The 24937-nt window shown below is 48.9% G+C and overlaps 1 pseudogene; it reads right to left on the bottom strand.

Annotated features, from left to right (window-relative positions):
• Nucleotides 1-1985: 1985 nt before the first annotated feature.
• LOC136635302 (5S ribosomal RNA) lies at nt 1986-2105 on the bottom strand (annotated as a pseudogene).
• Nucleotides 2106-24937: the final 22832 nt, after the last annotated feature.

Raw genomic sequence — 24937 nt, 5'->3', positions numbered from 1 at the left:
CTTACTGATCTCAGCCCAGCATCATTTATATTGGCTACTTGTTGATGTAGGCATATAAATATAATAGTGCAGTCTTATATGTTAAAATATTGAAATGAATGGGGAACCACCTGAAATAGGCTCATGACCCACCTAGTGGGTCCCGACCCACAGTTTGAGAAACACTGTAATGGTGGTATCTAAGTCGGGGATGTCCAAGTTGTTTCATGCGAAGGGCCGAAGTTAGCGTCCATGGTGCCTGCTGAGGGCCGGAAGTGACATCATCAAGCAGATAGTGACATCATCAAAGCAGATGATGGCCAAAAATAAGTACTTTGTTCTCGCGCAGAAATGCATGAGCTGCAAAATAAGAGAAAATGTGCAAAACCTGTTCATAATTTTAAGAAATGAGACAGCCCAATTAGCATATTGGGTCAGCCCAATTATAACGGGGGCTGGATAGAGGGCTTCTGGGGGCCACATTCGAACCGTGGGCCTTATACTTAACAACTCTGGCTTGTGGAATGACCTTGGGCAAGGTGCTCTCAGTCAATCTGACCTGCCTTTCAGAAGATTATAGTTTGGGATTACGATCCTCTTTAATGTGCCCTGTTATGCCCCTACTGTTTCTAAAGTATCATCCCATCATTTGCAGTTCCAAAGTAAACCCAAAGGATCATCTGCCTGTGTTAATGAGCTCAGATCAGCTGGAGAACCCTCAGGATACCAGGTTTTATATGGCCACCCTGATCAGCGGGAGAACCCACAGGATACCGGGTTCTATATGGCCACCCTGATATTTGATTGACACGTCTGGTGACAAGGCAAACATCTGCCAAAGCTTCCTTATTTTGGACCAAGGATCGTCCAGCCTGGACTGTATACGGCCTGGCTCTCCATGATGCTCCAAAAACCACATGAGACAAGTATATATGGATGAATGGGCCACTTTATTGCAGCATCATATAGAAGTGGGGAACCTTGAGACCAGCAGCAGTTAAGGCAGAGAACGGTGAAGGGGTGTAAGATAGTAGCCTGACCCTAACATGCGTTCTAACCCTGACTCAAGGGTTCTGAATTCCCCGTGCAATGGCCAGCCAGCTCTTCAAGGAGAGAACACTGTTGAGTGAAGAGTTTCAAGAGGTATCCGTGAGCTTATAGAGCAAAAACTGGAGTGGGTATGAGCAAAGGAGCTCTTCCTTTTTGCCCCCCCCTTTTTCTTTTTTTCAATCCAGTTGATTGGAAGGCATTCTCCAATAACCACGTGAGACAAATACATATGGACTTGTCCATATATGGAGGAAGGGCAGCAATGGAGCCAAGTAGGAGGGCAGACACCTTCCCTGGTTGGTTGGCAACCTTCAGTCTCGAAAGACTATGGTATAAGCCTACAGCCCCCGGTATTCCCAGGCGGTCTCCCATCCAAGTACTAACCAGGCCTGACCCTGCTTAGCTTCCGAGATCATGGTATAAGCCTACAGCGCCCGGTATTCCCAGGCGGTCTCCCATCCAAGTACTAACCAGGCCTGACCCTGCTTAGCTTCCAAGATCACGGTAGAAACCTACAGCACCCGGTATTCCCAGGCGGTCTCCCATCCAAGTACTAACCAGGCCTGACCCTGCTTAGCTTCCGAGATCATGGTAGAAGCCTACAGCACCCGGTATTCCCAGGCGGTCTCCCATCCAAGTACTAACCAGGCCTGACCCTGCTTAGCTTCCGAGATCATGGTAGAAGCCTACAGCACCCGGTATTCCCAGGCGGTCTCCCATCCAATCTCCTTCACAAGTACTGACCAGGCCTGACCCTGCTTAGCTTCCGAGATCAAGGTAGAAGCCTACAGCGCCCGGTATTCCCAGGCGGTCTCCCATCCAAGTACTAACCAGGCCTGACCCTGCTTAGCTTCCGAGATCATGGTAGAAGCCTACAGCGCCCGGTATTCCCAGGCGGTCTCCCATCCAAGTACTAACCAGGCCTGACCCTGCTTAGCTTCCGAGATCATGGTAGAAGCCTACAGCGCCCGGTATTCCCAGGCGGTCTCCCATCCAAGTACTAACCAGGCCTGACCCTGCTTAGCTTCTGAGAACAGACGAGATCAGGCATGTGCAAGGTAACAGTTGCTGAGGCCACTGTTTTATTTGACCGTGTAGAGGGGCCGGCCCTGCCTCAACTAGACACCTCTGTGGGTATTTTTTTTGACTCCTTTCTAGCCTTGTGTTTTATTTAACTGATTTTATTCACCAGTGTGGGCGGAATAAATGTCTTAATTGATGTATAAATAAGTAGATCCACCGGTGGTCCAAGTCCATAGTAGGTTGCTTTGTATAATCCTCAGTGCCGGTTTATTTTTCCCCCGGAGGGCCTAAAGGTCCAACCTCGGGTATTTTCTCCCCAAGCATGGATCAAATTGAGGCAGATAAGCAGGTCCCAGACAAAGTTCAGAGGTTATAAGTAGTTTTATTCTTACAGCAATGACATTACAGAAAACAGAGGATGCTCAAGAGTCAGAAGAGCAGGATATAGCCTACCTTCCAAGAGGTACGGATACCATAGGGGAAGGGTGAAGGACACAGCTCCTCAAAGGAGGCTTTCTTTCTAAGCTTCAGAAGGTTTACAGTGTATAAAGGAGAAGGAAGTTGAATCAGATGCTTCAGAGATGGTGAGGGAGGCAGGTCAACCTCCAAGTCGGCACACGTGATGGCGGCGTCGCTTCATGTGCTGGAGATGCACCGAGATGTCCCCTTAACAGCACTTCTTGGTCGGGGTGCAGCACTGCTGAATGGGGGCGCAGCAGCCCTTGGCGCTCAGAGGGGCGCAGCAGGACTGCCGGGTTTGTAGAGGGCCACAGCAGGGAGCGCAGCAGGATGTCACAGGTACGCAGCAGGGCGAGCAGCAGGACTGGGCGGGCATGCAACAGGGCGAGCAGCAGGACTGGATGGGCATGCAACAGGGCGAGCAGCTGGGCATGTGGCACACAACTATCCTTGGAGAGCAGTCATTGGAGCAGTCATTGGAACAACAGCCCATCTTGGAGGAGCGAAGGCAAAGCTGGAAGAAGCAATGGGAAGCCTGGGTTGGCACCAGAAGTTGGCACAAACTGAAATCCAATGGGCATTTCAAGCTTCCTCCTAGAAGTAATATTCTCCACCTATAGCATGGCGGCTACACTTCAGGACCCTGGGATCTGACATTTTCCTCTCCACTCAGACCTGCTGCCCGTACGGGCTGCTGGGGACTCTACCACGACTGGGGATGCTGGAGACACTACTGATGCCACATGGGTGGGTAGACCTGGGCTCCAAAGACTTTTCCAGCTGTCTCTACCCTCCCCTCACCCTGCTTCACCCCTCCCTGCCCCTACTCTGCTCACCCATCACCACCCTCCCCTTCTCTCACCCCCCTCTTGCAAAGGGGCCCAAAAGAGTACCCCCTGATAAAATTCCTCTCAGAGACCCTGAATGAATGAATGAATGAATGAATGAAGACTTCAACAACAGGCAAATATTTATAAATCAGGATAAATCATCAGAGTCAAGGGTGCTTCTAGGAGCCCTGAGGCTCCCTGACACCTCTTCATGGACTCTACACCATAAGTGGCCACCATCTACCCCAAGCCGTTTGCTCCAGCATTCTGGGGTTCCCCAAGACTAAGCGCGTGTGCTGGCAGAGCTCCCCAAGATTCATTTTAGCAGCATAAAGGGCTCCAGAGACTGAACTGCTAATACAATTGGCTGCTAACTTTCCACTCTCCTTGTGATTCTTCTCAGGCCATATGGTATAGCCCTGGTTGACTCCAGTCTCACGTCTCGCTCCAGCCCTGGATGCAAGAAGGTCCCCATGCATGAATGAATGAACCAAAAAAAGAACATTTAAAATCAGGGTCCATGAAACGTAACTCACCTGGTCAAGCAACGGGAATCAGGAAGCTTGATGAAGCCAGAAGCACGAATGGGGAACCGAGGCCCGACGGACGCCTTATATACCGCTCCATCCGTCTCCTCTAGGAAATGAGGCATCACCCAAGAATGAGACATTCTTCTCGAACCATCACTTGTTGTCTATCTCCTTCTGCACTTTCTGGTTCGTGTCTCCGAGATCACGGTTGACATGTATGGAATCAAAGGATTTGCTAAATGCAATCCTGTTGTGTTTAATGACACCATAATTTACATGTCACTCCAAAATCCAACCTACCGGGGTCCCCAGGACATTCTGTGGCTTGATGGGTCTGGCCTCAAGGTTTCCCCATTCTTTGCTCTTCTTCAAAGCGGTCGCGTTCCAAAGGAAATCTGGCCCTACTGCAGAGTTTCCATAAGGTGGCAAGACCTGAGGGCCTCTGAAAGACCAGATATCTCAGGCAGCTTTGTTGATACCATTGAGAGATGGAGATTGTTGGTTATCAAGCTAGGTTCGCACTGGGTCTCTAACCAGTTAATATTTGCTGTGCCTTCCAAACAGTTTTAAAGGTTATGCAAGGTCGGTCTGGGGTAAATTGATATATCTTACATTTTAATTCCTTGTGTCCTCAGAAAGGCTTCCAGGCTACCTTTACAATCCTAAAGGGGGCCCCGTCATGGTGGCTTGAAGTCCATACAATGGAAAAGCAATTTTAAAAAATGAGAGATGTTGCCCCCCCTTGCCCAATGATGTACCAGCCTCTGTTTCTTCCACTCTCTGATGTCTTAATTCAGCCTTTGATCCACCTTTCCACTTCCTCTCTGACCTCTCTTTCTCAACAGAGAGTGAACGGTAGAGGAACAGCAATAGGGGCAAGCAGGTGGACAGAGATGGGCTCTCTCCGCCAGTCTGCTGCCTGAGGAGACCTCTTCGGTTGACCCCTGGGATAGACTGGCTCTGCAAACAATGATGGTCCCATTTTATTAATCCTTTCCATTCGTTTATTATATGTGTGTTTTGGTGTCCATTCCCACGTTTAGCCATGAAACATTTTTGTTGGCAACCTTCAGTCTCGAAAGACTCTGGTATCGCGCTCTGAATGGTGGTTCTGGAACAGCGTCTAGTGTGGCTGAAAAGGCCGATTCGGGAGTGACGATCCCTTCCACACTGGGAGCAAGTGCAGTCTCTCCCTGGTCTGTCTCCCTGGCTGTGGGCCTTCCTTCTTTGCCTCTTAGCCTCAGACTGTTGGCCAAGTGTCTCTTCAAACTGGGAGAGGCCATGCTGCACAGCCTGCCTCCGAGCGGGCCGCTCAGAGGCCAGGGTTTCCCACCTGTTGAGGTCCACTCCTAAGGCCTTCAGATCCCTCTTGCAATGTCCTTGTATCGCAGCTGTGGTCTACCTGTAGGGCGCTTTCCTTGCACGAGTTCTCCATAGAGGAGATCCTTTGGGATCCGGCCATCATCCATTCTCACGACATGACCGAGCCAACGCAGGCGTCTCTGTTTCAGCAGTGCATACATGCTAGGGATTCCAGCTCGTTCCAGGACTGTGTTGTTTGGAACTTTGCCATGAAACAAAGCATCAAATTAAAAGGGGTCCAGCAGCAGTGCCCCATCTCAACACTGTGAAGGCCTCGAGAAGCCTTCAATACAGTGTTAGAGGCACAATCCTAACCAGGTCCATTCGGAAGTAAGTCCGATTTGGTTCAGCAGGGCTTGCTCTCAGGAAAGTGCGGTTAGGATGGCAGCCTTAACCAGTTACCCCGCAATGGAAAGAGGAGCAGGTTGGGTTGTGAGGTTCTCAAGGAAAGGGGTTCCAGAACAAGGGTCATAGAAAGCCCTTTCAAGCAGACCCTACAACATTACATCAGGGAGTGGTGGGGTATGGGCTAGATCAGGGGTGGGCAAGCTTTCAACTTTAGGGATTCCTGGACCTTTAACAATGATATAGAAGAGGGAATTTCAGCAGGTGCAGCTTCTTGACTCAGAGAGGTTGCACCCTGGTATGATCCCGGAGGCAGCATCTGGTGGGGCACTGTGGGATACAGGAAGCTGGGCTTAGAGGGGCCTCAGGCCTGATCCAGCAGGGATGTTCTGATACTTCCCTTCTCTACATCCTTTTCTACTTCACTCTCTCTGAGTCACTGATGCAATAAACATTATTTGGCTTGCCACCCCATCTAAAAGCTATCTGGGATAATCACAACTCAACATGGATGTGAGCCCCAAAGGCGCTTCACAACCCTGTTGTTAAAAAATGATTGTTGGATCACATTGACACTTAAGTGTCTTGTTTGTTGATGAGGTTCCTCCGGGCTTCTGATCCTGATGTCACCGGAACCCATTTTTTGGTCCTTTCTCATTGGATTTCCCATCTGCCCCTTTGTACAGTTAACTAGGACTCATCTCATGAGAATGGCGTGAATCATGGAGGTGGGAGGACCCCATTCACCCCACTTTCTCGAGACCTATAAGAAGCCAACAGCTTCAGTGCTCAGAGATCTTTGGTGTGGCTTCAACGAGAAGCCACACTGCACCGAGATTTTAAAGGACGTCTACTCATCCCATATACCAAAAATGCTTTCAAGAGGAGGTGACCAGGACTGAAAACCGGGACTCTCAAAGTGCAAATCATGTGCTCTACCATTCAACGAGCGTCTTTCATAAGTGCGGGAGTTGGAAGTTCAGGCATGCACCGCTTAACAACGGACCGCATAACAACGGGCAGCATATATGATGTGGTCAAAGCTCAACAAAGAAGTTCTTAATGAGATAATCAGGACTCCATAGCCTGCAGCAGAGCGTCTGTTTACACAACAAGGAGGAAGCTGTCTATCTCCAGTAGCCTGTGCAGCCAGCAAGTGTCTGGCAGGGAGTGGAGTGTTTACACATCAAAGGCAATAGATTGGGTGGAATGTTCGCTTAACAATCCAATCGCATCACAATGGGGGATTGGAGAATGCAACCCCATTGTTAAGTGGCTCACAGCTGAACTACAGTGATGAGAATCCTTCTCCTCCACAAGACATTTAGATATCTTGCATAGAGTATGACCTCTATACAAGTAAAAGAGGTCCTATAGAAGGCATGACCCGTATCAATAAGGTACCAGGCTTAGGCAAAACCCTAAATAACAAAAAGAATGGGAGGTATACAATGGGAAGTACCGATTTGGCAGCACAACAGTGAGAAGGATCATGGAGTTGTAGCGAATCACAAGTGAACATTAGTCAGCAGTGTGATGTGTCTGCAAAGAAGGCAAATGCAATTTTAGCCTTCTTTAGTAGGGTCATGGCTTCCAAGTCGCAAGAAGTTGTGGTTTTGCTTTGCTCTGCTTTGGTCAGGCCTCACCTGGGATCCTGTGTCCAACTCTGGGGACCTCCCTTTAGGAAAGGTGCACCCAGACTGGAGGAGAGTAATGAGGATGATTAGAGGGCTGGAGAACAAGCCCTGAGAGGAAAGGTTGGGTGAACTGGGTACGTTCAGCCTGGGGAAGAGAAGGCTGAGATGGGATAGGACAGCACTCATCAAATCCCTGAAGGGCTGCCCTGTGGAAGAAGGGACAAATTGGTTCTCAACTGCCTTTCAAAGTAGGTAGAAACCACAGGGCTGGACATCAGGAATGAATTCTTGATGGTCAGAGTAGTTTGGCCGAGGGAGATGGTGGGTTCTCCCTCACTGGAGACCTTCAAGCAGAGGCTGCTGGAGATGCTCTAGGAGGATTCCTTGCTACAGCAGGGAGTTGAACCAGATAACCTTGTGGGTCCCTCCCAACTCTGATTCAATCTCTGACTGCATCTTCAGTGACCCCTGAAGCACAGCTATGGGTCACTGTGGGCAATTCTGATGATCTAAGCTCATGACTCAGGAGAATACAGTTACTCTGACTCCCATATACATGGAGAGGTACATTTCCTCCATGCATGAGAGATTGGGCCAGGGAGCCGTGGGGCTGCAGAGGATCCAGGGAGGCCCTTGAAAGCTGCTAGGGAGTGCTAGCTAAGCCATGAAGCTTCCTGGATGACCTCGGGCTATTCCAGTGGGGCACGTGCTGTATCCTGCAGTTGGGGGGGGGCAGTCATGGAGGACTCCTCAAGGTAAGAGAATGTTTGTTCCCTTACCTCAGAGTTGCATTGCCCTGACCTCGGTGCTGAGAAGTTGGTTAGGATTGAGCCCTTAGAGACTTAAAGGGCATCCCCTTTCCAGGGGAACCCCTTGATGATAACACTTCACCCCCCTTTTAAGAAAAGTTCAGATAATGGATTGAAAAAAAATAATTTATTTATTGTGTACAAAAGTGGATTGTTCAGAAGGAAAAGTCAGAGTTATTCAAGGAGCTAAAGCATTCCCATTCCCCAAGATGACAATGAGAACACAGATTCACACACATATATGAGATGTCCCCCCTTTGAATTAAAGCAAGAGGGGCAAAGTGAGTTGAGTAGAATACAACAATTAGTAGAGGAGGCAGATCCGAAACTTCAGGATAAGTAAACTGCAGGTCCAGGGGCCACGTACTACTGATGAGATACATGTTGGCCACGTACTACTGATGAGAACCAGGGGACATCCACTAAAATTGAGTGTTGGGAGAGTTAGAACAGACAAGAGAAAATATTTCTTTACACAGCGTGTGGTTGGTCTGTAGAACTCCTTGCCACAGGATGTGGTGACTGCATCTGGCCTGGACACCTTTAAAAGGGGATTGGACAAGTTTCTGGAGGAAAAATCCATTACGGGGTACAAGCCATGAGGTGTATGCGCAACCTCCTGATTTTAGAAATGGGCTATGTCAGAAGGCCAGATGCAAGGGAGGGCACCAGGATGAGGTCTCTTGTTATCAGGTGTGCCCCCCTGGGGCATTTGGTGGGCCGCTGTGAGATACAGGAAGCTGGACTAGATGGGCCTATGGCCTGATCCAGTGGGGCTGCTCTTATGTTCTTATGTGGTCTTCTTGGGCCACCCTGTTGCAGATGCTTGTCCTAAGCTTCCCATTGACCTTTTCAGCATTTTGATGGATAGCAAGATGTGGGGCTGCAGCCCCCACAGCCCCCACAGCCGCAAGACTGAGCACAGGTGCAGGGGGAACACCCACACGTTGAACAGCAGGTCATCTTTGCGAGGTAGAGTGAAGGTGAAGCCGAAAGACAGAAAACAAATGATATCCCTCAGCCTCAAGAAATCACTCAAGGTCGGTCCTCATCCCACAGTACTCATCCTCTCCTGTTCCACCTGGCCGCACCAGAGGAAGGGGGTGACAATTTGAAGGGGGTGACAATTTGAAGCCCCTTTCTTTTCTTCTTGGCTGGGACCACCATTGGGACTTCCCTTCTCAGAAATGTCCCATATGGTGTCTAGTAAATTGGAAGCCACCATTTCAATCCGTCAGCTTCCTGGAGTGTGCCCTGTTCTAAGGCAGTGCATCACTAAACTTGGATTGTAGGGGCCACAAGCAACTTAGAGAGGCACAGGCCTCCTTTAAGCACTGCCCAACCCTCCCATTGCAACAGCGGAGACGGGTTTCGAGGCTAGATCAAAGGGGAAGATCTGAGTTTCTCAAGGTGCAAGAAGAAAAAGATGGAGCCTCCTTTGGGGGATCCCCAAATCTTCTCTGCCTTCTAATTTACAAGCAGCTGTAATTACAAATGAGGCTTTCTGGAGAGGCAACCACAACTCAAGCGGGATCAGCTGGAGAATCCTAAAGAAATGGGCTTCTATATGGCCAGCCAGACCTTTGACTGACACTTCTGGGGATGAGAGAGACAAACATCTACCAGAGCTTCCATAGATCCTGATGGGTACCCAGGAACCACCCAGCCCTGGGGATCTGGCTCTGGGGATCTCAGGAATCCCAGACTGGCTCTTTATCCAGGCTGGCTCTTGGGGATCTCAGGAAGACATTCCTCCAGGGATTCGTCTGCAAATAGAGATCCCAGAGTTTGAAACTGGAATTTCTATGCATCAAGAAATGGGACTGCTGGCACTGGGTTTTGGGTTCACCCAAGGAGAAGAAAGAGACATTGGCTTTCTCAGAAAGCATAGGACAAATAATGTACATAAGCACACCTTCATTCTCAGGCCTTAGAGTGGAACTTGGTAATAGGAAACATCAAAGAGCTAGCCAGATTTTTGCCTGCCCCACAGATGTCCCTGTTGCGTATATGCAACATTGGGCAGAAGTGGTTTTATGGGCATTTGGTTACAAGGCAATGAAGTTGTGGGGTCCGTAGACTTGATAAGGCCCATTGATCATCGCGCAGCGCACTCCTATCATGCGCTGGGACAGGCAAGGCAGGAGGCCTGTGCTGTATCCAGGCTAAGATTAGGGCCCAAAGTGGCTCAGCTGGAGGTAAGGGGAAACCCCTTGGTAAACCACCACAGCCCCAATGGGTCTCCTTGGACTTGTTCCACCTCAGGAGGTGGCACAAGTCTGAGGACAACAGACACAAAGAGGTGGACACAAATCTGAGGAACTCTTTACCACAGGATGTGGTGATGGCGACTGGCCTGGACGCCTTTAAAGGGGGATTGGACAAGTTTCTGGAGGAAAAATCCATTACGGGGTACAAGCCATGATGTGTACGTGCAACCTCCTGATTTTAGAAATGGGCTATGTCAGAAGGCCAGATGCAAGGGAGGGCACCAGGATGAGGTCTCTTGCTATCTGGTGTGCTCCCTGGGGCATTTGGTGGGTCGCTGTGAGATACAGGAAGCTGCACTAGATGGGCCTATGGCCTGCTCCAGTGGGGCTGTTCTTATGTTCTTAACTACAATTCCCAGAAAGCCTTGCAGGTCTCTTGTTATCTGGTGCGCTCCCTGGGGCATTTGGTGGGCCGCTGTGGGATACAGGAAGCTGGACTAAGTGGGCCTATGGCCTGATCCAGTGGGGCTGTTCTTATGTTCTTAACTACAATTCCCAGGAGGCCTTGCAGGTCTCTTGTTATCTGGTGTGCTCCCTGGGGCATTTGGCGGGCCGCTGTGAGATACAGGAAGCTGGACTAGATGGGCCTATGGCCTGCTCCAGTGGGGCTGTTCTTATGTTCTTAACTACAATTCCCAGAAAGCCTTGCAGGTCTCTTGTTATCTGGTGTGCTCCCTGGGGCATTTGGTGGGCCGCTGTGAGATACAGGAAGCTGGACGAGATGGGCCTATGGCCTGATCCAGGGGGGCTGTTCTTATGTTCTTAACTACAATTCCCAGAAAGCCTTGCAGGTCTTCTTGTTATCTGGTGTGCTCCCTGGGGCATTTGGTGGGCCGCTGTGAGATACAGGAAGCTGGACGAGATGGGCCTATGGCCTGATCCAGGGGGGCTGTTCTTATGTTCTTAACTACAATTCCCAGGAGGCCTTGCAGGTCTCTTGTGATCTGGTGTGCTCCCTGGGGCATTTTGTGAGATACAGGAAGCTGGACTAGATGGGCCTATGGCCTGATCCAGTGGGGTGTTCTTATGTTCTTAACTACAATTCCCAGGAAGCCTTGCAGGTCTCTTGTTATCTGGTGTGCTCCCTGGGGCATTTGGTGGGCCGCTGTGAGATACAGGAAGCTGGACTAGGTGGGCCTATGGCCTGATCCAGTGGGGCTGCTTTTACGTTCTTAACTACAATTCCCAGGAAGCCTTGCAGGTCTCTTGTTACCTGGTGTGCTCCCTGGGGCATTTGGTGGGCCGCTGTGAGATACAGGAAGCTGGACTAGGTGGGCCTATGGCCTGATCTAGTGGGGCTGCTTTTACGTTCTTAACTACAATTCCCAGGAAGCCTTGCAGGTCTCTTGTTACCTGGTGTGCTCCCTGGGGCATTTGGTGGGCCGCTGTGAGATACAGGAAGCTGGACTAGGTGGGCCTGTGGCCTGATCCAGTGGGGCTGTTCTTATGTTCTTATGTTAGAATGGCTTTGCGCTGCCCTGTGCTGCTCGGGGAACAGGGTTGGGATCTGGCATAACAGCTGGGTCCCAGCCCTGCCTCCCACTCCCTTCCCACCAGCCCTCCGTCCGACCCAAAACGCCTCCTTCCCGCCTCCTCGCTGCCCTCCGCAGACCCCTGAGCTGGCCAAGGTCGCCTGACACAACCCTCGCTCCCCAAGTCACGCGGAGGCCGGATACAGCCTCTGCGGCCTGGCACGCGTCCCCGCTTTGCGGCACGTTTGCGACCCTGCAGGGCTGGCGCAAGGGCCTAAACAAAAGTTAGGACTGCACCATTAGTAGCTTCACACAGTTTCTCTCCCTCTTGTTTGTCAAGGAGAAAGATGAAACCCCTCCAAAATTCGTCTCCATCCAGACACCACAGACCTAAATTCCGTGAGTTCAACCTTACCTTACAAAGCCGTGAAATAGAGTGAAGGAGTGTGGGTTGAATCCCAATGAGTGAGTCAGGAGCTTTGGGGATGCGGGAACTTTTATACAGCTCCATACCCCCGTTCCCTTAGGAAGTGCGGCATGATCATGGAACGATGAAGTCTCTATTAGCCATCAACGCACATTGAGTCAAAATAACGTGAGGTGGATTGTCATATTAATTATATAATAATAATAATAATAATAATAATAATAATAATAATAATAATAATAATAATAATAATAAAAGTTGTTGTTGTTGTTGTTGTTATATAATAATAATAAATGTATTGTGTGTGTGTGTGTGTGTGTTCAGCTGGGGATATGATTAAGGCTACCATCAGATAATAACAGTGTAAGTCTTAGAGCCCCCCAGGATTACAGTGTAATTCTCACATGGGATTTAATAAATATCCCAGGCTAAATGCATTTCATGGAGCTGCCACTATCCCTATGCAACGAGGGACCTTATGGGCTTTTCAAGGCAGATCAAATCCATATTCTACTGAAGGTCAATGTGCTCTCTATTACTAAATGATCTATTAAACCCTATCCTCATAGGTTGGGAGGATCTGATCTTGTCAAGGAACATAGAGGTGTCTCTGAGCACATGCGTCCTGAGATATTGCACACAGCTCGATGCCGGTGAAGTTGGAGGCCAGGTCCGTGTTTCTCAAACTGTGAGCCGTGGCTCCCTCGGAAACAGCTGCTAACCTATGCAATATATAGGATGGTAGCTCTATTGGGAGCTGCGGCCAGTGGCCCAGTAGGTCAAGAGAAGCAGTTGGAAAGGTTTGGGAACCGTTCGGCTAGGTGACTGAGGGCCCAATCCTATCCAACTTTCCAGCACCGGTGCTGCCATCATGCAGCCCCAAGGTAAGGGAACAAATGTTCCCTTACCTTGAAGAGGTCTCTATGTCTGCCGCTCCACCACAGGATGCAGTGCATGCCCCATTGGTATAGCAGCACCGGCACTGGAAAACTGGATAGGATTGGGCTGTAAGAGGTAGCAATAAAGGAACAATTCTATAGCAAGACCTTCAAGGGTTCATTCAGCTTTAAGTGCATTCCTGTCCATTGCCCTGTGGTTAAATCCCTCTCATTATCTCCCAGAGGGACACATCAATACAACTCGACAAAAGAAAACTCCAGATTCATTATCTTGTTGTGAAATTTTATTGTCTTCCACAAGTATGGACTGAACAGCGAGACAGAGAAAGAGCAATTCAGGGAGGGGAAAGAGGGGAGGGACAGTCCCGTTCACCAGCACGACCAGAGGGACACAGATTCCTATACATGACAGACATGCCTCCTATGCACTCAGTCAAGGAATGTAAAGAGAGAAGAACGTAAACATGAGTAGAGGAGGAAGGCGCAGAGCTTCTGGGTTGGAGCATCAGGAGTCAACTGGGAGGTCCAGACACCAGCAGTGAGAAGGTCAGGAGATGCGATGACATCTGGTCAAGGGGCTTCCTTACTTGCTCAGCTTTCCATGGGATTCTTCAGCACTTACTTTGATGGCAGCAACCGGACCCACAACCCCCACAGCCACATGACTGTCCACAGCACCCACATCCCCCACAGCCGCAGGTCTGACAGCAGCCTCCACAGCCGCCACATCCCCCACAGCCACATGTCTGACAGCAGCCTCCGCACTTGCCACAGCCACAACACTGTCCACAGCCTCCACACTTGCCACAGCCACAAGTCTGACAGCAGCCTCCACACTTGCCACAGCCACAACACTGCCCACAGCCTCCACACTTGCCACAGCCACAAGTCTGACAGCAGCCTCCACACTTGCCACAGCCACAACACTGCCCACAGCCACAACACTTGCCACAAGTCTGACAGCAGCCTCCGCAGCCGCCGGAGCCACAACACTGGCCACAGCCGCCACACTCTCCGCCACAAGACTGGCAACAGCAGCAGGGCGAGCACCCACAGGTGGAACAGCAGGTCATTTTTGAAGGTGGAGTGAAGCTGGAGTGGAAAGAAAGGGCAAAAAGTTATGAACTTCAAGAGGTCATTCCAAGGCTGGTTCTCATCCCACAGATCCATTCCTAGGCCTGCTGTGAGTCTTGGTTAATGGACACAAACCCCCTGTCCAAATTCATTTCTACCCACCCAGCCCGTGCCAAAGATCAGGAGAACCCACCTTACCCTCTGGAGCAGAGAAATTCAGCAACGAGGACTGACTCCCAGTGAGTGAATGAGGACCTCTTGGGACAGGGTCCTTTTTATGCACCTCTCAGGGAGTGAGGCACCGCTATGTCACCATGAAGTCCCCATGAGCAAGCCACACACATGCTCGTGGCCATTGCCATCTCACAGCTCACGCTCCTTGACACGTCTGTCATTAATTTCAAAGAAGTGGGTTCATTTGGGGAAGTAATTAAAGCTACCTCCAGCTAACAGCACTGTAATTCTGGAACCTTACTTAGATGGTTAACAGAGGCCTTATTTGTTTCATTTATATATATATTTCGGAGTTCATAGATGTGGATGCACGTGAGCACTGAAATCGTCTCGTTGAAGGCTACGTGGTTTTGCCTAATGAATGGGTTTGGGTCCCAACAATTCCCCATCATTCATTCTCCCATTTCAGAGGGGGGAAGGTGAACTATCTGGGGTAATGAAGCACCCCTGTGGAGTCTTCATCAGCCATCATTGCACATGTCCATGCGCCACTGAGTCAAAAGAGCATGTGGAACACCTCTCATTGATAAAGAAAATTGTGCTCTGGTGTGGATATGTTAAAGCTACCTTCCCATCATAAAATGACCTCCACAGAAACCATGGATTATCATAATGGTTTTAATAAATTTATGAGACTGTATGGCCACTGCGATGCATCGGACAACCTGCCGTTAAATCAAAGGAGCAAATGCCCCAGGTGTGAGAGACTCGGGCACCTTTAGGACCACCCGGAAGCCTCTCTGTGGCTCCCAACGTGATCGTAAACCTTGACAAGAAGCAAATAGATCTCCTGACCTCCTCACTGCTGGTGTCTGGACCTTCCAGTTGACCCCTAATGCTCAGGCTGCCAAGCTTCCAGTTTAAGCACAGTTTAAAGTGTTGGGAAAGTTGCAGGAGGCTTCGTCAAAGTGTCCTGAAGAACAGGTAAATGGGGGGGGATTTGCATGCAGGGGGCAGCATTCTGTGGGGTGGCACCTTCACACGCCTTTGCCCCTGGGCGTGGGACTGGGAGGTTCACCACTGCTATAATGCTGATGCTAAAGACCTTAACTGGCTTCCCAGGTAGATCGTGTCCCGTCTCTACTGATGCTCAATGCCCCCTTTATCCATAAGTCACCTGTGGGATTCCATTCATTTTTCCCCAGTGGGGAGGACCTGCTAATGCCGATGAACCCAGAGCTGTGAGTGAGCCTGTGCGCCTAGAGATATTTCACACAGCTCCATGCATCTACAAGAAACAGCAGATGCTTCATTAGCCGTCTGAGTGAACCTTCACGTGATGGGCCTCCATTTCGTTCCATTCGCAGTTCTCATGACTCCCTCGTTTCCCCGGGTGTTTAATTAAAGGGATCTCCAGTAGAATGCCATTCCTAGACACAGAGGATTCCTTTGGAATATGAATCTTGGGGTTTGCTAAGTGCTTCCTCATGGTCATCCCATGTCTTAAGACCATAATGCCAGTTAAGACCGTGATAATCACCTGTGCCAGGAGAATCTCTGTAATTAAACCTTGAAATATTTCAGCGGTGTGTTGCTTAAGCCAGTGAGCATTAAGAACATAAGAACATAAGAAGAGCCTTGCTGGATCAGGCCAAAAGCCCATTTAGTCCAGCTTCCTGTATCTCACAGCGGCCCACCAAATGCCCCAGGGAGCACACCAGATAACAAGAGACCTGCAAGGCTTCCTGGGAATTGTAGTTAACAACATAAGAACAGCCCCACTGGATCAGGCCATAGGCCCATCTAGTCCAGCTTCCTGTATCTCACAACGGCCCACCAGATGCCCCAAATAATGCCACATTATTCTGAATTCTGGTGACTCTTGTGTCAATCCATCTTGTACAATCAAAATGATGGCCATTGTATAGGATAGCACAATTGCTAATAAATTCAGCTCCCCCCCCCCCAAAAAAAACGCTCACCTTCCATTCACCTCCTACCTCTGTAATGGGATGGTGAATGGTGGACTCAAACCCATCCTACACCTAATGGTACAACGAGTGAGGCAAGAATGACCATCAAGTCCCTCAGAAAACCTCACGGCCTTCATTGATGCGATTTCAGTCCACAGATGCATCAACACTGACGCACTCCAAAATATATATACATAATCCTCTGACAACTGTCTAGTAAGGTCTCAGAATTACAGGGTTATTAGCTGGACGTAGCTTTAATTATCTCCCCTAATGAACACACTTTTTAAAAAAAATTAATGATAGATGTGCATTGAGTTAAGGAGAGCGAGATGGCAAGGCGCACGAGCATGTGTGTGGATTGCTCATGGGGACTTCATCGTGTCATAGCGGTGCCTCACTCCCTGAGAGGTGTATAAAAGGGAGCCCATCCCAAGAGGTCCTCATTCACTCACTGGGAGTCAGTCCTCGTTGCTGTATTTCACTGCTTCAGAAGGTAAGGTGGGTTCTCCTGGTCTTTGGTAGGAGCTATGGGGGTAGAAATAAATGTTGGTAGGGGGTTTGCCCTTGACAAACAAATGCTTAGAGGGAGAGGGCCTGAGCATGTTTAGTAAGATGACCTGTGGGGCTTATGGGTCTCACCCAAGGTTGAATCCAACCGAACATTGTTACTTTGAACCTATATAAAATTTAAGTCTACTATATAATTGATGTGTGCTTTAACCAAGGTTTGCTTCAAGGCCTGAGAATGAAGATGCAATATGTGCATTCGTTGTCCTAGGCGTGCCTACTGAGAAGGTCCATGTCACTTATTCCCACAGGAGAACCCGAAACTCCTTTTCGGATGCCAAAGGGAGGGTGACTGATGGGGCTCCGCTTGATGGGGGGCTGCGCCTCTCTCAATTGCTTGTGACCCCCACAACCCAAGTTTCGTGTCTTTAGTGGGGCACACACCAGGAGGGTGAAAGATCAAACTGGTGGCTTGCAATATGCAAAGGAAAGGGGTGGGCAAAGGAGAGGAGAGGAGAGGTGCTCTGCCCAGAACTTTGGCTGCTTCTTGGAACGATTCTGGGAGAGGAGCACATGGAGATGCCCAGCCAGTGAACGGAAGGAGGCTCAAAGACCCACCTCCCTTTCTCTGACAAAGCTCAGTGGGATAGGAGAGGGGAGCGACGGTGGGATGAGAACCAGCCTTGGATGGCCTCTTGAAGTTCATAACTTTCCCCCTTTCTTTCCACTCCAGCTTCACTCCACTTTCAAAATGACCTGCTGTTCGACCTGTGGGTGCTCGCCCTGCTGCTGTTGCCAGTCTTGTGGCGGAGGGTGTGGCGGCTGTGGCCAGTGTTGTGGCTGTGGCGGCTGCGGAGGTTGCTGTCAGACCTGTGGCAAGTGTGGAGGCTGTGGGCAGTGTTGTGGCTGTGGCAAGTGCGGAGGCTGCTGTCAGACTTGTGGCTGCGGCAGCTGTGGTGGTTGTGGGCAGTGTTGTGGCTGTGGGGGATGTGGAAGTTGTGGAGGCTGCTGTCAGACCTGTGGCTGTGGGGGATGTGGCTGCTGTGGCGGGTGTGGAAGCTGTGGACAGTCATGTGGCTGTGGGGGATGTGGGTCTGGCTGCTGCTACCAAAATAAGTGCTGAAGAAGCCCATGGAAAGCTGAGCATTCAATGAAGCCCCTGGACCAGAAGTGAACAGAACTCCTGACCTCCTCACTGCTGGTGACTGGACCTGCCAGCTGACTCCAGATGCTCCAACCCAGAAACTTTGCGCCTGCCTCCTCTGCTCACATCTCTGTTCTTCTCTCTTTACATTCCTCGACTAAGTGCGTAGGAGGCATGTATAGGAATCTGTGTCCTTGTGGTTGTCGTGGTGAATGGGACTGTCCCTCCCCTCTTTCCCCTCCCTGAATTGCTCTTTCTCTATCTCGCTGTTCAGTCCATCCATGTGGAAGAAAATAAAATTTCACACCATGATAAAGAATCTGGAGTTTCCTTTTGTCAAGTTGTGTTGATGTGTTATTGTCAATGAGTTTTCAGAGGAAAGGATTTCCGTCTGCGTGTTTACGCATTTATCCACACCTTAAAAACCCACCTGTGAAAGTCCCCTTACCTTCTTCAGCAGCGGGAAGGGACTGGTGGTGTCAATGAACACAGAGATGGTCGGGAGACCATGGGTTCTGGGATCTTTTATACAACCCTGTGCATTCCCCCCCCCCCAGGAACTGAGGCCCCACCAAAGGGCCCCACACATCATCAACACCCACAGCAAACACCCTCCAGGGGCACCGTCACCAGGTTTGATTGAATGCAAAGATCTCATTGCCAACCATTTGATTAGAGTGCCTGATTTAAGATGCTGTTCATCAACACAAATCTTAATTCCCTGTCCATAACAATAAAGGAACAATTCTATAGCATGACCTTCAAGTGTCCATTCAGCTTTAAGTGCTGTCCTGCACCCTTTCCCTGTGTTTAAAGCCCTCTCATTATCTCCCAGAGGGCCACATTCTCTCTGTGTTCAGTTCAGTTGACTTGTTGTGAGTTCGACAGCTTATGGTTTAGTATGGTTGAACTGGGGAAAACCCATGTGCTTCTTGAAACATCCAGGTGAGCAGAATTCCCAGGATTCCATGCTCTGCTCTTCTTCAGCATCGCTCTCTCCACTTCTCTGGTGTTAGGATTTAATCAGGAGACGTTCTCAGCTCCGTTGCAGATTGAAAAGCAGACACAATTAATTACGAGGCAGCGGAAAGTCATTCACACCACAGGAGTCTGTGGGGTTCTGTCTTGAATATGTACAGTAGCTGCAAGGATGTAACTGATAGACGGTATGTATGACTGTTAGTTATGTTATCAGTAGAAGTTTAACAGGGATGTCTGTATGTCCAAGCAAGTTAGAGAGAAAAAAAAAATGGTTCCATTTTAAAATTCAAGCTGTTTGGCTGGGACTTGGCAGCATGACAAGATGTTCTTGCACACCAGAACATTCTGATAAGACTGTGCAGGCACAATCAATAGGCCTTTGTTTTCAAAGAAAGGGAAAAAAAAAAGGTTTGTGGCTTTAAAAACTGTTTGTTTTGCTTTTTAACACACAGGATCATTGCTTCAAGCTAAAAAACCTTATATATGCATGTAGGTAGGTAGCTATATAAAATTTTCATAGCAATATTATAGAACAGGGGTGCTCAATAGGTGGATCGCGATCTACCGGTAGATCACGAGGCAAAATGAGTAGATCGCGGAGTGCCGACCCCCCCTTCAGGTGCCTCTGGGAGGAAACGCCGGGAGTAAGGCCCATTGTACTGAATGGGGCTTACTCCCAGGTAAGTGTGGCTAGGATTGCAGCCTCACAGCCTAATCCTAGGCATGTCTACTCAGGAGTAAGTCCTGTTATACTCAGTGGGGCTCAAGGTACACCAACATACATTGTACACATAAATGTTATATGTTATGATGGCGCGAACATTGTAAAAAAAACTCTGGTAGATCTCCGGGCCTTGCTGGGTTTCAAAGTAGCTCTCGAGCCAAAAAAAGTGTGAGCACCCCTGTTATAGAAGAACACTAGTCAACTTATTTTTCAGCATTTTAACCCAGTTTTTGTGCCTAAACAAGTGTAACTAACATATAACATTATCCTAAGTGAGTTTTAATTGTCTAACTGCATTAAAAAGGTTTAAGAAGCCATTTCCGGTTCACATCAAAGCCATTTCCGGTTAGCATCGAAGGTCAGGTTCCCAGAGAAAAAGCATAAGGCAGCAATTATTTTAGCTGAGCCCGCAAACTAATGGCAAGTAAGTTGCATTTCAAGGGTACTTTGGCTACATAAAGTGGGAAAAAGAAAGTTATCAAGATGTTCAAGAGATAAGGTCAGTTTTGAGCAAAAGGGATGTTGCAGTACCACTTACTGGTTGTTCAAAATCTGTAAATTGTATATGTTGGATGTAAATTGCAAAACTGGTGACTTGAAACTCACTGATCACATGGCCAACGCTATCTCCAGCCAATGAGAAATGTACGTGTCTCAAAGAGGGAACTCAAAATTGTAATAAAAGCGAGGGATTCAGATTGGGAAAACACTCTTTCTATTTTTCTTCACTTCACGTTCTGACTCTCACATTCACTCTCAACGCTTGGAAAGGAATCCCTTGAGACGCTGGTTGTGGGAATATGGAATAAAGTCTTGGAAATGATCACCACTCACTTCAGTACCTTTATTGGCATATTAAAAGTTTACAGAGAATAAACGGCATAATAAAATAGAACAGCTTTGGGAATGTTAACTTCAGATTTTGGCCTTAGAGACTACCGCTAAAAATTCCGCCACCAGATTGGTAATAGGAGGGGAATAATCACTGAGAAGAACTGGGCAAGGATCAACAAGGGAAACAGGAAGAGAAGAAAGATGATCACCACTCTTGCCTACTGAGTTTGCTTTGGAACCTTGCAACATCTGGGAACACCCTGCAACATAACAACAGCCAATGGAATTTACAACTCAATGGGAGGTGATAATGTAGCACCTATGCATTCAGGAAGGTGCCTATCAAGGAGGGAATGCAGGTGGATCTCCAGTGGGGAGGGAAAGGACTAAGTGGACTAGCATCCAGCCCCACTTTGGGAAGATTCTGTCTCCAAGAGCTTCTGATTGGACAGTTTAAATAAGTACAGAGTCACCTCCATCCTGTTAGCCTGAGAGGTATAAGAACAAAGCCCAAGGGGTGTGTCTGAGTCTTTTGGTGGAAAAGGTTGTGGGTGCAACATCCTGCAGGTGGAGAGCCTGATCCACCAGGGCCAGGTGGCCTCATAGGTAACCTGGAGCTGAAAGATCTACAAAAGAAAGTTGACCCAGCTGAGAGTTAGGGAGATATAGCGATAGCCAGCTAGCTTTGTTATTTTAATGCTGATATGTTTGCTAGATGTTTTATGCCTCTAGCATTTGCTGCCTTTTGTAACTTTATGTAACCCTATGCATTTAATAAAGTAAAAATCCTTTTACTAAGTTGGTTCATTGTCTGTTGGGGACAAAGGTTCAGAATCCTGCCTAGCCGTTCAGCAAGCTACCAAATACTCATTGAGGACTAGTAACTTGAGGACTGGGGCTTAAATTAAAAAAAGTGCTCAGTGCCTGCAAGGGATAGGATTAGGCCTAGAGGGACTCTGTGTCCCTGGACTGAGACACTGGCACATGTAGGGTGGTGGCAGTACTACTGAACAGGTGTCCTTGAGGACTCTAGAACCATGAACTCTGAGTACCCCAAAACCCTGGGAGTATATGACAGGTTCATCTTCAGATCCTTTGCACCTTACCCCCCCATGTGTGAAGAGGACGCACATGGATCAAACCCTCTGTATGGAAGCTTCTGTGACTAAGCAGTGGGGCCGCTAGGGTTTGCTTCAACCAGTGTGGGAGGCCAGTGCTTCACCACAAGATGGACCCCCTCCCATGCATTGGCTGGGGAAAGACCCTGAGATGTGAGGATAATGACACATCATGGCCCTGTCCTCTCTGGCTTTGGGGCTATAACTTTTGATAGAATACTGATATTTCTATGTGGTTTATTTCAACGCATTCTGCATGAAATTGCACGTTAAATGATACATGATCAAAATCACAGAATCAGAAGGGGGCTCATAGGTCATCTAGCCCAACCCCCTGCCTTAGGCAGAAAATGTTATACATCAAATGGGGCAATTATTTGAAATACCGAGGTTTTAATGGGATATGGGAATCTGAAGCTGCTGACGGACATCCTTTCCTCTGAATGCTCCTTGACTATAACACATCAACACAACTTGACAAAAGGAAACTCCAGATTCTTTATCATGGTATGAAATTTTATTGTCTTCCACATGTACGGACTGAACAGCGAGACAGAGAAAGAGCAATTCAGGAGGGGAAAGAGGGGAGGGACAGTCCCGTTCACCACGACGACCACAAGGACACCGATTCCTATACATGACAGACATGCCTCCTACACACTCAGTCGAGGAATATAAAGAGAGAGGAACGTAAATATGAGTAGAGGAGGAAGGCGCAAAGCTTCTGGGTTGGAGCATCTGGAGTCAGCTGGCAGGTCCAGACACCAGCGGTGAAGAGGTCAGGAGTTCTGTTCGCTTCTGGTCAAAGAGCTTCATTGAAGGCTCAGCTTTCCATGGGCTTCTTCAGCACTTATTTTGGTAGCAGCAACCAGACCCACAGCCCCCACAGCCACATGATTGTCCACAGCCGCCACAGCCGCAGGTCTGACAGCAGCCTCCACATCCCCCACAGCCACAACACTGGCCACAGCCGCCACAGCAGCCGCAGCCACAAGTCTGACAGCAGCCTCCGCACTTGCCGCAGCCACAAGTCTGACAGCAGCCTCCGCACTTGCCACAGCCACAACACTGCCCACAGCCTCCACACTTGCCACAGGTCTGACAGCAGCCTCCGCAGCTGCCGCAGCCACAACACTGGCCACAGCCGCCACACCCTCCGCCACAAGACTGGACACAGCAGCAGGGTGAGCACCCACAGGTGGAACAGCAGGTCATTTTGGAAGGTGGAGTGAAGCTGGAGTGGAAAGAAAGGGGGGAAAGTTGAGAACATCAAGAGGCCATCCAAGGCTGGTTCTCTTCCCACAGATTCATTCTTAGGCCTGCTGTGAGTCTTGGTTAATGGACACAAACCCCCTGTCCAAATTCATTTCTACCCACCCAGCTCGTGCCAAAGATCAGGAGGACCCGCCTTACCTTCTGAAGCAGAGAAATTCAGCAACGAGGACTGACTCCCAGTGAGTGAATGAGGACCTCTTGGGACAGGGTCCCTTTTATACACCTCTCAGGGAGTGAGGCACTGCTATGTCACCACGAAGTCCCCATTAGCCATCCACACACATGCTCGTGGCCCTTGCCCTCTCCCGGCTCACGCTCCTTGACACGTCTTTCATTAATTTCAAAGAAGTGTGTTCATTTGGGGAGATAATTAAAGCTACCTCTGGCTAACAGCACTGTAATTCTGGAACCTTACTTAGATGGTTAACAGAGGCCTTATTTGTTTCATTTATATATATATATTTCGGAGTTCATAGATGTGGATGCACGTGAGCACTGAAATCGTCTCGTTGAAGGCCACGTGGTTTTGCCTAATGAATGGGTTTGGGTCCCAACAATCCCCCATCATTCATTCTCCCATTTCAGAGGGGGGATGGTGAACTATCAGGGGTAATGAAGCACCCCTGTGGAGTCTTCATCAGCCATCATTGCACATGTCCATGCGCCACTGAGTCAAAAGAGCATGTGGAACACCTCTCATTGATAAAGAAAATTGTGCTCTGGTGTGGATATGTTAAAGCTACCTTCCCATCATAAAATGACCTCCACAGAAACCATGGATTATCATAATGGTTTTAATAAATTTATGAGACTGTATGGCCACTGTGATGCATCGGACAACCTGCCGTTAAATCAAAGGAGCAAATGCCCCAGGTGTGAGAGACTCGGGCACCTTTAGGACCACCCGGAAGCCTCTCTGTGGCTCCCAAGGTGGTCGTAAACCTTGACCAGAAGCAAATGGATCTCCTGACCTCCTCACTGCTGGTGTCTGGACCTTCAAGTTGACCCCTAATGCTCAGGCTGCCAAGCTTCCAGTTTAAGCACAGTTTAAAGTGTTGGGAAAGTTGCAGGAGGCTTCCTCAAAGTGTCCTGGAGAACCGGTAAATGGGGGGGGATTTGCATGCAGGGGGCAGCATTCTGTGGGGTGGCACCATCACACGCCTTTGCCCCTGGGCGTGGGACTGGGAGGTTCACCACTGCTATAATGCTGATGCTAAAGACCTTAACTGGCTTCCCAGGTAGATCGTGTCCCGTCTCTACTGATGCTCAATGCCCCCCTTATCCATAAGTCACCTGTGGGATTCCATTCATTTTTCCCCAGTGGGGAGGACCTGCTAATGCCGATGAACCCAGAGCTGTGAGTGAGCCTGTGCGCCTAGAGATATTTCACACAGCTCCATGCATCTACAAGAAACAGCAGATGCTTCATTAGCCGTCTGAGTGAACCTTCACGTGATGGGCCTCCATTTCGTTCCATTCGCAGTTCTCATGACTCCCTCGTTTCCCCGGGTGTTTAATTAAAGGGATCTCCAGTAGAATGCCATTCCTAGACACAGAGGATTCCTTTTGGATATGAATCTTGGGGTTCATTAAGTGCCTTCTCATGGTCACCCCATGTCTTAAGACCATAATGCCAGTTAAGACCATGATAATCATCTGTGCCAGGGGAATCTCTGTGATTAAACCTTGAATGAAATATTTCAGCAGTGTGTTGCTTAAGCCGGTGAGCATTAAGAACATAAGAATATAGGAAGAGCCTTGCTTAATCAGGCCAAAAGCCCATCTAGTCCAGCTTCCTGTATCTCACAACGGCTGACCAAATGCCCCAAATAATGCCACATTATTCTGAATTCTGGTGACTCTTGTGTCAATCCATCTTGTACAACCTTCTACTGCCATCAAAATGATGGCCATTGTATAGGATGGCACAAGTGCTAATGAGTTCAGCCCCCCCCCCCAAACGTTCACCTTCTATTCACCTCCTACATCTGAAATGGGAGGGTGAATGGTGGACCCCAAACCCATCCTACAGCTAATG

The sequence above is a fragment of the Tiliqua scincoides genome, chromosome 15 (genome assembly GCF_035046505.1).
Source record: "Tiliqua scincoides isolate rTilSci1 chromosome 15, rTilSci1.hap2, whole genome shotgun sequence".
NCBI lineage: Eukaryota > Metazoa > Chordata > Lepidosauria > Squamata > Scincidae > Tiliqua > Tiliqua scincoides.
Note: the sequence above shows the minus strand (reverse complement) of the source record. Positions and strands in the feature narration are given on the sequence as shown.